Source organism: Passer domesticus, chromosome 22 (assembly GCF_036417665.1).
Source record: "Passer domesticus isolate bPasDom1 chromosome 22, bPasDom1.hap1, whole genome shotgun sequence".
Classification (NCBI taxonomy): domain Eukaryota; kingdom Metazoa; phylum Chordata; class Aves; order Passeriformes; family Passeridae; genus Passer; species Passer domesticus.
The window spans coordinates 8,052,183-8,066,050 of NC_087495.1; the positions used below are offsets into that span (position 1 = coordinate 8,052,183).

Sequence of the window (13,868 nt, forward strand, 5' to 3'; positions counted from 1 at the left end):
AAAGATCCCAGATGCTTATTCCTAGCAGGGAGTACAAATAGCAGTTCTCCTGAGATAATTCAGTTTACCTGTTATCAAAATATGTAGCATAGTGGCACCTAGATGTCATAGAGGGCTGATTGGACACAGGCTAAGAGGCAGCTCCTAGCTAGTAAAAAGGAAGATGGAACAAACACACAGAGGAGGAAAACAGAAGCACAGAGATAGACAGCCTCCCACCCCCTGACAGCACACACAGCATGTCAGTGGTTAAGTTACTAAGGCAGAATTCCTGATATTCCTGATATTCCACAAGTATACCATGAGCACCAAAAGGCTGGAGTAGCACTCTTTGGGTAGACACTCAAAACTCATTACCAAACAGGACAGATAACCAGCTTCCTTCCCTGATGCTTCTGTTCTTTACTGTATCAGCACTGGATGGCACAGAAATTCCAGATATAGCAGGTCAGGAATCTCTTGCCTATTCCCTACTTGCCAGCAAAAAAGCTTGTTTTGATATTTGCAGGAGCGAATTAATTTGGTCTTCTTGATAAGATCTCAGACACACCCCAATGACACTTACACCCACAGCCACAGAGGTTGATAACATCATCAGCTGACTTCTCAGCTCAGCAGCAGTCTTTTTCACCCGTTTCTAGGATTATGAAATACATATTTTGTGTGGCTGGCTAATGCCAAAGTTACAAAATCTATGTAATTAAGATTAATTTAAGAGCTGGATTGGATCAACTTGTGGCATCCACCCATTAATTAAAAGAAACACTTTGAATTTCAAGTGGCTGCCTTAATATTTCACTCTGTGCTGGCACTGTTAACCTCAAATTGGCAGGTGAGATGTCAGTGCCCAGGTGTGAAAGGCTGGGAGCCATCGGTTCGGGAACGCTGCCTGCATCGGGAGGCAGGTGCCCTCTTCTGGAAGGTGCCAACATGCTACCTGTATGGGCTACTGGATTCCCTGCTTCCGTGAATACCTGTACATACACTCCTGGCTAAAAGCACACAAGCATAACATCTATGTATGTAAGTCAGTGTAAATGCGTGCACGACACACATCTTTCTGAAGACCCACGAGTTGGTTACCTGTGATGATGAAATTTTATGTATTACGTGAAAGTTTATAAAAGTTTGTGATTTTTACTACATATGCATATGTATATTAGTTCTGCAGAAGATTATGCAATGTCCACATGTGCTAGATTTTATGAACAATGCAAAACCAACACTGAAATGATTAAGCGTTCAAAGCTATAGGGAAAATATTTCAACCAAATGGAAAAAAACAGTGACAAATGTTCTGCACAAATTTATATGGATGGCTTTGTAGGTTATTTAGGTGTCCTGCCTGCCCAGCTCATCTAATCTTTCCATAGAATCTGACCACTTTTATTAACTATTAGCAGTGTCCTAGCATAAAAATTCTTGAACAATCTGACATTGACTTTGTTGCATAAACAGGAAGGGAATCTACAAACTGCCCTGAAGAGCTCTCAGTTGATGGTACAGAGTGTTAAAACCACACTATATGCTGAAATGTAAAACTTCAGATCCCAAGATTACCTTTCATTTGAAATGGGTCCATTTACCCCTGGGAATGAAACGAGAAATAACACAGATTTGGAATAACCTAATTTTTAAATTTGACTATGTTGATCACCTCATGCATGCATGGGAATATGAACAAAGATACATATATGCACCTTGGGACATGCTGGTGCATATGCGCATAAGCACATTAATTCAAAGAGGAAGTTAATTTGATAAGGTTATATACATGCACATAAAGTGTGTCAAATGTCCAAGGATGTGGAGATAGGTGTATGTATATACAGAAATTTCATTTAGATGACCATATGAACATGTCTATGTACAGTCCCTTAAGCAAACTTGTCAGAGGAGACACAGACTGTGTAAACAGCTGGAAAGATACTTAAGACCAAATGTTTTTTCTTTCTGTCATGTTGCAAAAAAGTTAAGAATCTCTTCGAAATCCAGACTTCTCTTGGATTCTACAGCTGCCAAGTCTAGTTGTTTTATGTATTTTTTATAATCCGAATTGCTCTCATGCAAAGACAAAGTTCTAATTCATTTAGAACAAAATCTCTCCCTCTTCTCTTTATGACAGGGGAAAGAAGTTCACCCCAGCACAGCATGCCGTTCTTTTCAGCACCTTCTGTTGGGTGCACTTAGACTGGTCCCTTCAAATATATCCCATCATTTAACTCACAACCATGGCTGAATCAGAGATCAATAAGTCCCTCATAACATCTTCTGCTGGATGAGATGTAAACCAGTCACAATCTTTCTACCTTATTCTCTCTATCATTCCATCAGCACTCAGCTCTGTCTTGAGTACAAGGCTTTGATCAAACTAGTAGTTTCCCTTCCAGATATCACCATGATACATATCCAACTATCCTTCAGCAGGGCAGGCTCCAACACCCCTTATTAGTAGCTTTGTATTTGCAGAATTGTGCAAGTACAGGCTGGATAAGAACTTGCATGTGTTTAATATAATATAAATAACTGAGCGAGTCCTGGATTTAGTTTTACAGATTGGCTATTCCCAATTCTATTATCCTTCCTTGTTGTGTCTTCTGACATTGTGTCTTCTGATCAAGAGAGGCAATCCAATCATTTATATTTCTGATAGTAAAGCAAGTTACAAACAAATAAAATAATCGGATATAATAATAATAACAACAATAATAATAATCAGACAGGTAGAACCGTACCTATCTATAAAAGGCAGCCACATCTGGAGTGCAGTATAGCAAATGTTCAGATGGCAAAACTGCAGTCCAGTGTTTCTGCAAGGGAAACGAAGAATTTGATTAACATGTTGTCTTGCACCAACTCTAAATCAATTAACAGATTTTACTTTTAAATAGGTACCTCTGTAGTTTTACAGTTTATCTATGAAAGCAGGCTAGGGGTGAGAGGACTTGTTCGATGTTACCAGCAAGCAATCCAATAGTAGCTAGAAGCAGAATCTAGAATTAAGCAACGCTGCACTGTCTGTATTTCTAGCACCTCTGCTCAGTTATGCTTAAGAGTACAATGAGACCTTTAACAAGCAGAGATGGCCAGAAGGTCACCCAAATGAGCCTGCAGAAACTGGTATAACTAATAACCAACACAAGTTTCCATGGTGAGGATTATAACATAACCACCTCCTCTGATACTAGCAGATCTCTGCCCCGCTGATAAGCACAAAGCCTACCTGCACCTGAGGCCAAGGCATGGCAGCAGCAGATTTTTAGGTGTCAGTGTACTCTACATGTGTTCTCATTCTTGGGGAAAATGTTCATGATTATTTCATTTTGTGGCAGTAATGGAAAATACATTTTAGTGCTTGTGTTCTGCATTTGCAATTCATGTTCCCATACATGATTACATTAAGTCTGTGTTCTGTCATTTTTGATGAATGTAGCTTGTTTTCTGTAAAAAACAGACTCTGGGATGGAAAGTGACAGAAGTGAAGCTGTAACAAAGGATGATCAATTTTTTATGGCCAGCACCAAATGCAGGGAAAGTCCCTGAATGTCTCTCTGAAGCAGGGGACTCTTCACTCACAGGCTCAAGTATGACCCATTCCTGTCACCATACTGCTTCTGGCAGTCACAGGGCAGCAGTGGCTAATACTGCTTTCTTCTTTTGCCAGAGTTGATAGCTTTTCATTAACAGGTCAGTGCTGAGAGCAATCTGGCCTCTGCAAACACATGTACACTGGTACAGAGTGAGCAGTAAAGCAGGCAACAGTGGGTGAGTTTGGTTCACTTCTTTGCACTTAGTAACATCTCTGATCCTCTGGTATGTTGTGCTGAAAAACTAGCAGAGACCCCCGTCTCTCCCAAAGTAAAAAAAAAAAAAAAAAAAAGAAAAAGAAACAGGAGGAGAAAGGCATTAGGAAGGAAAGTAATTTGCTGAAAGATGACTGTTAGAGGTTCCATTGGAGAGTATCAGGAGAGCTGAACTAAAGGTGACAATCCAAAGGACTCACTCAACAGTGACTTCAGACTAGAAAACTAGAGTAATGCATATGCTGGAGTATTTAGCTGATCTTATATAGACAGAGACCTCAAATAAGAAAAATTGATCCCGCATATTTGTGGGAACACAGGGTTCTCTGCTGATGGCAGAATAGTTAGGCTTGTGTGTTGTTTTTGTTCAGATGGTCATGAGTTAGATCTTGACCTCGGAGACTCATCAATAACTGCCCTGAACCTGGGCAACTGACAAAGGAGTTTTCCTGCTTCATAAAATCTGAGACTAAAGCCTCTTGACACACAACTCAATCTTCTTCTGCTATTCAAAATTCTGACTCAAGCTGCAGTGGAAGAAGTTGTAGGGCTGCTGGATTTGCTTCTGCCCCCCTCTGCCTCCGGGACATGTGCTCACCACAAGCAGATGGTTTCAGAGATTAAGTTCTAAGAAGGCATTAGCAGGAATATCTGCACACAGCACCCCAGCAGCTGCCTGTGCTCACACCTGTTCTAATTTTCACAGCTTTCAAAGAAACAGTGTCCAAGGCTTTTTTGCCCTTTCCTTTTTAGGAAAATAGAAGCTTTGAGGCCAAATACATAGTTAGCTTTTGCAGGCACTCAGGGTTTCTTTCCTTTGCAAACAGATTCCCTGGAGCTTCACCTCAGTCCAGATTTTTAGCTATTATAGTCAGGTTCTTAAAGAGAATGCAGCTATTGCCCTAATCCAGAAATTACAATAACAAAGAGAGCTACATTTTAGGTAGAAGTCAAAAGCTGTTACCACAGGAAAGGAAACTCACAACTGCTTTTTATGTTTCAGTACTGAAATAAAAATTATTGGATCACAACTGAAAGACTAAGGCATCCACCCTTCATACCTGAGTGTATTTCTTTTATCATGTTTCTTCTGGTCATCAAATTTGATTCAGAGAGATTAATAAGAAAAGCAGCAGCAGATATCACTCGGGACTCTTACAGTGGTCTCCAGCTGCTGGGCACATGGGTAAAGAATGTAACCCCAGGTTCTGCGCTCCTGAGAATGGTGTCTTGTGTGGTGTGACATCACTAAATGAAGATGCTGGAGATGCTGAGCTTGAGTCACTTTCTGCAGGAAATGGGAAAGGGGTCTTCCTTCTTAAAAGGACTTTAGGCACAATGTAATCTGTAATGGGGAAATGCAGCCAGCCCATAAAAATAACAAAAACATCATCAGCAAAGCAATCGTGCTGGAATTTCTCCTTGGTTTAGCCATACTCTCCAGTTGCTTGCTATCAAAAAAGTAGATATTTCACAGCGTACTGTGCTATTCAAGTTGCCACACAACAGATAGCAGAAAAACCTTATATACATACAATAGTGACCACTTGATTAACTTGGTTGTACCTGTCTGTGGGAAGCTAGGAGATGAGGAGCTCTTCGTGAGCATTCATGATGTATAAATTAAATGCCTAGTGCACATAAGCACTTAAAAATGTACCTAGCACTTCTTAGAATGAAAGTGTTTATGTGCTTGGATGCATGTGTTCCTTGCTATTGCTGTTCATAGTCTGTGCATGGAAGTGCTGCAAGTTCTGGCTCCTGTTCTGATAACTGAAGCAAGTATGATGACAGAAATCCAATCTACTGAGCAGTGGTATGTCTATCACATAGATAGATTCCAGGTCTGGAATCAAAGATGCTTATCCAATGTGATCCACAGACCTTTTTCCAGACCCAATGTAACACTGACCCTCTTCTACAATAGCCAGCAAGAATGTCCTTTGTCTTCCCTCCCTCCGTCTCCTACACAACATGATGCAGTGAGGTATAAACATGAAAGGGATGCTACTGGTAGCCAAAAACATTCTAAGCACAGGTATGAGCATCAAATAAGAAAAAAAAAAAAAAAAGAAAAAAAAAGGAGTAGAAATGAGAGGAAAAAAAGATTGTACAAAAAATATTTAAAAGCAAAGATTCAGAGAGGATGAGAAATTTAATGTTCACACAGAAAAAAGGAATGAATGTCGAGAGGGCAAAGATGACCAAAGATGCCCCTTACTTGCCCATGGCATCATGCCACTACACTGTCCGACTGATCCAAACTCTCCTCACAACTCTGCCAGCAGCACTCATTACTTATTAGCAACATGCCATCTGCCTCCACCACTGACAAGGTTCCAGCCTTGGAATCAATACAGATCTGTTGGTGACATCTGTTGGGACGGGCCACAGATACCAGCGGCTTTTCACCAAGCACACTTGTTTTAAACAATGCTCAGCTGGTACCCAGTTCAGCTGGTGAGCACTGGGCTGACCCTGCATCCCTCCACTGCCTGCACCCCTTGTGCAGGGGATGCCAGCCAACTCCCCACCCCAGCCTGCATGGTGGGGATGCCAGACAGACACACGTGCCCCCCACCTCAGCCAGGACATCCCACACAGAGGGGGCTCCAGATGGCTCCCCGCTCCAGTTGGAACACCTCGCACAGAGTGGTTGTTTTCTGTAGAAAACAGACTCTGGGATGGAAAGCGACAGAAGTGAAGCTGTAACAGAGGATGACCAATTTTTAATGGCCAGCACCAAATGCAGGGAAAGGCGGTGAATGTCTCTCTGAAGCTGGGGACTCTTCAGTCACGGGCTGAAGTACGACCCGTTGCTGTCACCTTACTGCTCCTGGCCCGCCGCTGGCCCGCTCCAGCCCGGCACGGACGCGTCTCCGGCCGCTCCCAAACCCCGCAGGGCCAGAGCGTCCCCTGCAGGCCCCGGGCCGGTGGCAGTGAGCAACGAGAGCGGAGGGCTTCGCTTCCTCCCTGCCGCAGGACCAGGGTCCTGAAAAGAGAACCGGGTGGCTGCAATATCAGCGGTATCCAGTATCTTGTCAGAACAATGGAAAATACATGGAAAGGGACAACCACGTTAGGCAGACAGGAAATCCTGCTGCTGTGTCATATGTGGCTATGCAGAGTCTGTGAGCAGGCAACTGTGAAAAACCTTCAATACTTTTTGCTGCCAGCTTTTTCTCCGAGTACCTGCCCACCTCCTCTGACACCTCCTTGGAGAGCTGTTGGGGCTCTTCTGGAGTTTGCATCTCCATCTCCAAGTCCGAGTCTGCCGCTCATCCAGGTGTGCATTCCCCAACAGCCTCCACCAAGCTGAAGTGCTGTATGCCAGTGGACCTTCAACAAGCGCCAATATTCCATTCCCTAACACACAGATCTAGGTGCTCCCTAATACGCTATACACTGAAAAACTGGTGAAATCATGTGATGAACTGCATTTGCCATATATAGGTCCCTTCAGATAAGACTTTGATTCTACTTTTTGACACTTCAGAGAAGCTCAAAAACAGCCTAGAAAAAAAAAATTAAAACCCCGTATGCACCTGCATAATTCTTGCAATTATCTTCCTGACCCTGCCTTTTTTCTTATAGAGAAATTTGCTATCCCTTCCTCCCCACAGGAAGGTGGACAATATTTGGTATCAGGATTGCAAACGTATTTTGCAGATCAACACAACAGCCCGACAAAAGAGATCTAGAACTGTTAGAGGTGAAAGTGGTTCCTGTCTATCAAGGAAAGGAATGTCTGTCTTACTCTCCCACAAAAAAAGAATGAACAGACCTTCAAACTGTGGCAGACAGAATCACAACATCTCATCTGGGTTAGAGTTTTGTCCCATCAATTACATCTGTTTTATCCAGTCACAGGTCTTCATAAGTTTGATTTGATCCTGAGGCAGCAGGAGAGGATGCTTTGGCAGATGTATGAGATAAAAACTGCTTCCAATGAAACACACTAAATTTCTTTAGAAAACAGTTCTAATGAATTTAGGTGAAATATGGAATATAAGCAAAAACTCAGCCAGATACAGTGTGGCCTGGAGGAGTTCTGGCTGCTTGATAGGGGATTGTAAAGGTGAGCAATCTGTGTGCCCCTCAGCAGACCTTTGCCCTCCCTCCACCACCAGGGTGGATGGATGCTGTTAATCAGGCCACACTTTGATCCCCAGCCAACAGTGATTTCCAGCCCCACAAAATGATTTATGAAGCATTGCAAGGGTACTGTGTGGCACTGCCAGCATCACCCAGTGACAGGACCATGTCCTCTCCATTGGACACCAGACCTGCACTCCTCTCTTCCCCTACTGACAATTTCCTCACATCTGATAGCAACACATTGAACAAAACTAGCAAGCCACCCTCAGGACCAGCAGAGTTAATCCCATGCCAATGCCATTGGGATATACTGCTCTCCTAAAATGTTAGTGCTACTGTATCAGATTCCAGCACTAGATCCTTTTAATCTCTCTTTCCATCATGGTCTCTGAGGACACTGGTGAGAGAGAATGGCCATATAGCCTGGGCAAAGGGATTAGCATTAGGAACCCAAAGACCCAGCTCTGTCACTGGGACTCTGCCATAACAACTTCATCCACCAGTGCCTCAGTTTCCCCATGTGTAAAATGAGGATAATGATAATGACCTACCTCAGAGGGTGTGGTTTGCAGATGGTTTAGCGACCAGCACTACAGAAACACCCCCCATCAATAAACAAGCCAGCCTGGCACTGAAGGCACCGAGGGCACTGCATCCTTCCCTCACTGATCCTGCTCGGGAAAAATCTGCTTGCCAGAGCCCTCCTGCCTGCGACTGCGCAAATGACCAGCCAGCTCCATCCTCATCGAACCATCCTGCGTCTATTTGATAAAGACGAATATTGCTTTTTAAATAAATATAAAAACTCCGTTTCCTCCTTGGTGAGTTCATTTTGAGTCATTTTATCTCTCTCCTCCCCCTATATTTTTGCCCAAATAATGTGATTAAGTGAGTCAGCGTTCTGCTTTCCCTGACAGCCTCTGGATTTAATTCAGTTTGAGGACTGTGACCTTTGACTCCTTTTTACTATACTAACCTAGCTAAGAGAACACTTAGCGATTTCTCCGCTTCCTACTGGGAGAGTATCTGGTGAAGGGTGAGGAGGGGGAGCAAGGGTGGAGGGGGGAGGAAGAGAAACAAACTTTCACATAAAATTATGGTATATGGATAATTGAGAAGTTTAAAAACATGAATCTAATTGTGCTGTCCCTTGAGAAGCAGATATTGAGCCATCCTATAAAAGGCTTGGAGTATCCCAATGGTGATTTATTGCTAAATCCTAGTATTTTTCAATACATTATAGTTTTTAAATTGTGTTTAAATTGAGTGTAGAAGAGCAGAGGCCATTAGGAGATGCAGAAATGATGATTATATTTAAATATTCATGCACGCAGTACCTTATTATTGAATCTGAACACTAACAAAATCAATATTAAGTGCGGTTTGACATGAATTTATTTATGAATTTCGACTTTCTAAGTACTGTATTTTTTCACTCAAAAATTGTGAGTATAATGTAGTAATGATATCAAAACAGAGTGTCAGAGAGCATTAGCTGAGGAGGTTATAAACCTCCATATTACAGGGCCCCATATTGCCCTCAAAAGTGCTTAGTGCACAAAACCAAAATGTTGTGGGGTTGTGGTGGTTTTTTTTTTTTTTTTTTTTTTTTTTTTATATACACACACACACACGTTCACTCAGAAATAGGAAGGAAATTCTCAGTCGGAAATTGCACTGCAGTGGCTTTGATTGTTCTCTGAGGCTGCTTCAGGGACCAGGCAAACTGGGATTTGACAAACCTGAATGGAGTGCTCTGGGCATGTGGTTTGTGGGGGCACTTCAGCACTTTGAGGGGAAGCTGGCAAAAAGAGAACAGCTTATAAGCAGAGGGTGTAGCCAGGGTCCCAGTCTAATCCAACAGTCTGCACCAAGAACCCACAACTCCTGTCTCATGCAGCAGAGCTGGGTCAGTCACACTGGGATCCCAGAAGCCAACACCAGTCAGTATTCTCATTAAATGAGTCTGGTGATAAGCTGTGCTCAGATTGGCTAGTAGGTCTGGTAGAGAAAGATGCTTCACTAATGTATGCCAGCAAAGAGAATGGAAACAGTTTGGGAGTCCCTCTTCATAAGCAACATGGCAGGTGCCTTGAGCAGTTTTCACTCAAAATGGTGTAAATATGAGAAAACTAGCTAGAAATCACCCCCTTAGTTCTCTCAGAAAAATATGATTCTATATTTTTCATGGTTCCTTTCTAAGGTGTATCTCAAGCAGGACACTTGGTAATCAGGTTGGAACTTCCCCAGGAAAGAGATAGACAGCTTTTGAAAGCTTGGCACTTGATGCCACTCATTTAATGATGCCCATGATCATTTAGTAAGCAGCACTGCAGCAAATCCCCCTGCTCCTTGTCCTTTCAATTTCCACATTGCTACTCCATTACTGTTGCCAGCTCTGGACATTTGGTAGGTTTTTTGATGGAGCTACTACTCCTTCCTGCTTAAATGAACAGAGATTTCAGCAGTGGAAGACAGAAGTCTTGTTGGTAATGGGGAGCGGAACAGAAATAATTCAGACTAAAACATTGACATAAGGGGACGCAAAGGAGGGACTTGTGCAGATCTATCTACAGTTAAGTAATGTATATTAAAAGCTACTGCCCACCCCCCCCCCCAACCAATTAATTTTAAATGTGAGAAGAATTTGGAAGATTCATTTCCTGTTGTCAGGAATCTGGACTGAGCCCTCCACATGCTGTATTGTGCATCCTCCTTTGAGTCCAGCCTTGGTTCAAAATACTACAGAGCCCACAGGAGACCCTCACCTCACTTCCTTTCTTTACTATAAAACACTCCTCTCCTGGCATCACACCCACACAATAGAAATAAAGGGTTATCCTTTCTGCTAGGGAGCCATATATCTGTAAGTATCATACCACTTAAAGTAAGACAAAACAATTTTGGCATCTCTCACTCCAGTCCATTGTCAGAAGCCCACTAGGGGCAGCAATAGATACCACAGCAGCTGGATTTCCTTGTTCTTGATCTCTGTAGAGACAGATACATAAACAGTCTCATAGAAGAGAAACAAAATTCAGTTATGTCTGATTTTTCACTATGACCAGGAATCAATATACTTACTGGATCCAATGCAAAGCCATACTGCCTTCAGTAAAACCAAGGACCAGATATTCAAAGGGTTAGTACTCAATAGGGCTCAAGCATTTCATTTGAATCAGATTGTTGAAGAGCATAGCCCAACATACTTACAGTTTTTCAAGTCTCTATAATATCAGGTATTGGCAAGCAAGAGCCAGGGATGCCAAGCAAGCTGTAGAGTATAGGAATGGTTTGCAGTCATAAGGGAAAGCTCTTCTGCTAGGAAGTCTTAATAGGCCATTCAGCAAAGTGAACAGCATTTTGCAAAATACAAGCTAAAGACAATATATCCCTAGAAGTCCATTTTGGATACAGATTTGCTGCTGAGATGATTCTTTCCTTCCACCTTATTCTCAGGCTTGCCTCTCTCTTCTGTGCTCTGGGAAAAGCTAGCATTTCCCAGTACAGCCTGCCAGGCTCTTAATGGATTGGCAACATTCTTCAGGGACTGGACTTGACACAGAAACATATGTAATCTATCCCCTCTTGGAAGGGGTTTGATCATAGAGCACTGACATCATGGCAGATCACACTGCCTACACAGAGGCCATACACAACAGGGCAAGCAGCAGAAAAAACATCACTCATTAAAATTAATTCCTTTCTCATTTTCATCTTAAAGGGAATGCTCAGATTTACTGGTCTCAACTGAGTCTCTGATGGATAGAGGTCTGCATTAACAAAGCCCAGCATATCCTGTTTGGCTTGGTTTATGCTCTGCAGAATGTATTAATTCAGTGACTTTTCCAGACGTGAGAACCAAAGAAAGACCCCAAGACTAAGGAACAGCATTGGAAAAGATTTTGTGGGTCTCTCTGAAGTTCCTGTTACTGCAAACATTCACATTGTATCCACATCTCTTTGTTAAACTCAAAGTGAAGCCCTAGGATTCCAGGGAATACCCATCCTGATGTAAGCTCACCATCTGAAAGCCTTGAGACATCCCAATTTGACAATGAACCAAAGCAGCAAGAGCATCTGGGTGTCAGAAGATGAAGCCTTGATCAAAATCAGGGAATCACAGCACTGAAAACAGTAAAAATACATGGAAAATAAATGTTTTCTATTATGTTTGCAGCCCTGCAGAGTCAAAGGATGCTACATGGAGAAAAAGGTGAGGGGGATGGAAGAATTTTTTAAGTGTAATGCACAGAAAAAGTGATGTGCCTAAGGTATATAAACTTTGCAACAGTTTGGAATCAAGATTGGATAGTGTGTCTGCCAATAAACTGCCTTAATCACAAGCTCTTTGTTCTGAACCCAAAGTGTACCCTTGGTAAGAGATGCAGTATACGGGGCACTTGAGAACATTCAACACCCAACCTTACTCTAAGCTTTTGGTAAAAACAGACAGGTCTTCATCACACTATGGCCTCTATCATCTCTTCCTGTGGTAACAGACAGGACAGCTTAGATGTCTTGGGAGAAGACACCAGACTGAAGTGTCATGGTCTGATCCAGGTAGAGCAATTCCACATTTCTCATGAGACCTCTTTCTCAGAAATGCTAAATACCATCTTGGAAACTCTGCACACAAGAGATGCCTAATGCTGGCATTATTTCTAACACTAACAACTCGTTAAGTTTTTCCACTATGCATCTGTATCAATATTTTAACACAACTGTTACAAGGAAAATTGCTTTTTTTCATGTGTGACTGTGTCTCTTTCCTCTCCTCCTCTCTCATTAAATGAGCATGACAGATTTTAGCCTACTCCATAACTAAGTGAATGTCTCAGAAATCTTAAATCCCCAAAGCACAGTGATGGGTTCTGAAAGCTCTCAAGTGGTGTGGAGTATGAACAAACTCAATGGGTTTTGATTGTTCTTTCCCCTTATTGTAACTGCAAGAAGGCTGCTGTTAGAGTGCAAAACAACGGGACCAACACAAATCTCAGAAGGAGTTAAAGAGCCCAATGCACAACTTATGGCTGTGAGATTCAACAGTACAACCACAACAGGACTAATTTCTCAAGTAGGGTTTCCTACATCACTGTAACACCACCACCAAGTTGGTTCTGGTAATCTAACAGCTGGCTGAAGTTGTTTTTAGAGGCAAATAAGGAGCAGGGCAAGGGGTGGATCCATTAAACTAAAATGGAAGCCAGAAATCAGGATATGGATTGCACAATCTATAGATGGAAAAGGAGTAAAAGGTCCCATCCAGATCAGTTCCCACTATGAGCAGACCAGCCATTTACGGGTATTTGGAGATATGACTAAAATGCATTAATGAAAGGTAATTACTTCAGAAGATCAGCATAGACAAATTGGTCCACAGCAGGGGCAACAAGCAGAGTATACTCAGAACCAAGGGGGGGAAATTATCAGGGAATTGATAAAAAAAGAACAAGAACAAGAAAAAACTAACCAACCAATCAAAACCAACCTGAAACAAACACCAAAAACCCCCAAAACAAAGCAAACAAAAACCCCAACACCCCAAAAGAAGAAACTGGATGTCTTTTACATGGAATATTCACCAGCATTTTTAAGGGGTTGGTGGTAGAGAAAATGCTACCACCAAGGAAAAAAATCCAAACCCTCTTTTCCAGTAAATCGATGTATTTTGCTCTAATTTTATTAGGAATATAAAAGGAGCCTTTAGAAAAGTGCTTAGAGAGCAGAAAGGAAAAAGAAGAGATAGGGAAGGCTAGCAGTGGAAACATTAGTCTGTCTGTATTAGGAATCCCATACTCACATTTTATTGTTACTGTCAGGATGCAAAAGGCAGCGCTTAAAACAAAATAATACATAATGTATTACAGGGGCATAAACATCAGCAGTCATTTTTATTTTAAAAAGAAAGTGAAAAAAAAAAAGAGATAGCTTGCAAGTGAAGGATCCAAGGTGCAGCATTTATAT

The 13,868-nt window shown here is 42.1% G+C and overlaps 1 protein-coding gene and 1 long non-coding RNA gene across 49 annotated transcripts in view; both read right to left on the bottom strand.

The window, feature by feature from the left end:
* The window catches only part of CASZ1 (castor zinc finger 1), a 269,195-nt gene that overhangs the window by 241,112 nt on the left and 14,215 nt on the right, over positions 1-13,868 (bottom strand). For 31 of the 47 annotated variants that reach the window (XM_064397406.1, XM_064397402.1, XM_064397442.1 and 28 more), the window contains one exon: positions 2,736-2,810. The exons of 13 other annotated variants lie outside the window; for them this stretch is intronic. The gene's annotated coding sequence lies outside the window, so the exon portion shown is untranslated. Of the gene's footprint in view, positions 1-2,735; positions 2,811-6,024; positions 6,100-13,868 lie in introns of those variants that run through there. 3 more of the 47 variants (XM_064397437.1, XM_064397435.1, XM_064397434.1) reach the window with 2 other exon arrangements.
* Positions 6,877-12,040, bottom strand: LOC135285054 (uncharacterized). 2 transcript variants are annotated; one of them, XR_010350060.1, is made up of 4 exons: positions 11,317-12,040; positions 11,115-11,175; positions 10,781-10,892; positions 6,877-10,341 (listed from the first exon to the last, which is right to left on the bottom strand). It is a non-coding gene; the product is annotated as an uncharacterized LOC135285054 (long non-coding RNA). The 2 variants fall into 2 exon arrangements; XR_010350061.1 differs by having other exon boundaries at positions 6,877-10,344.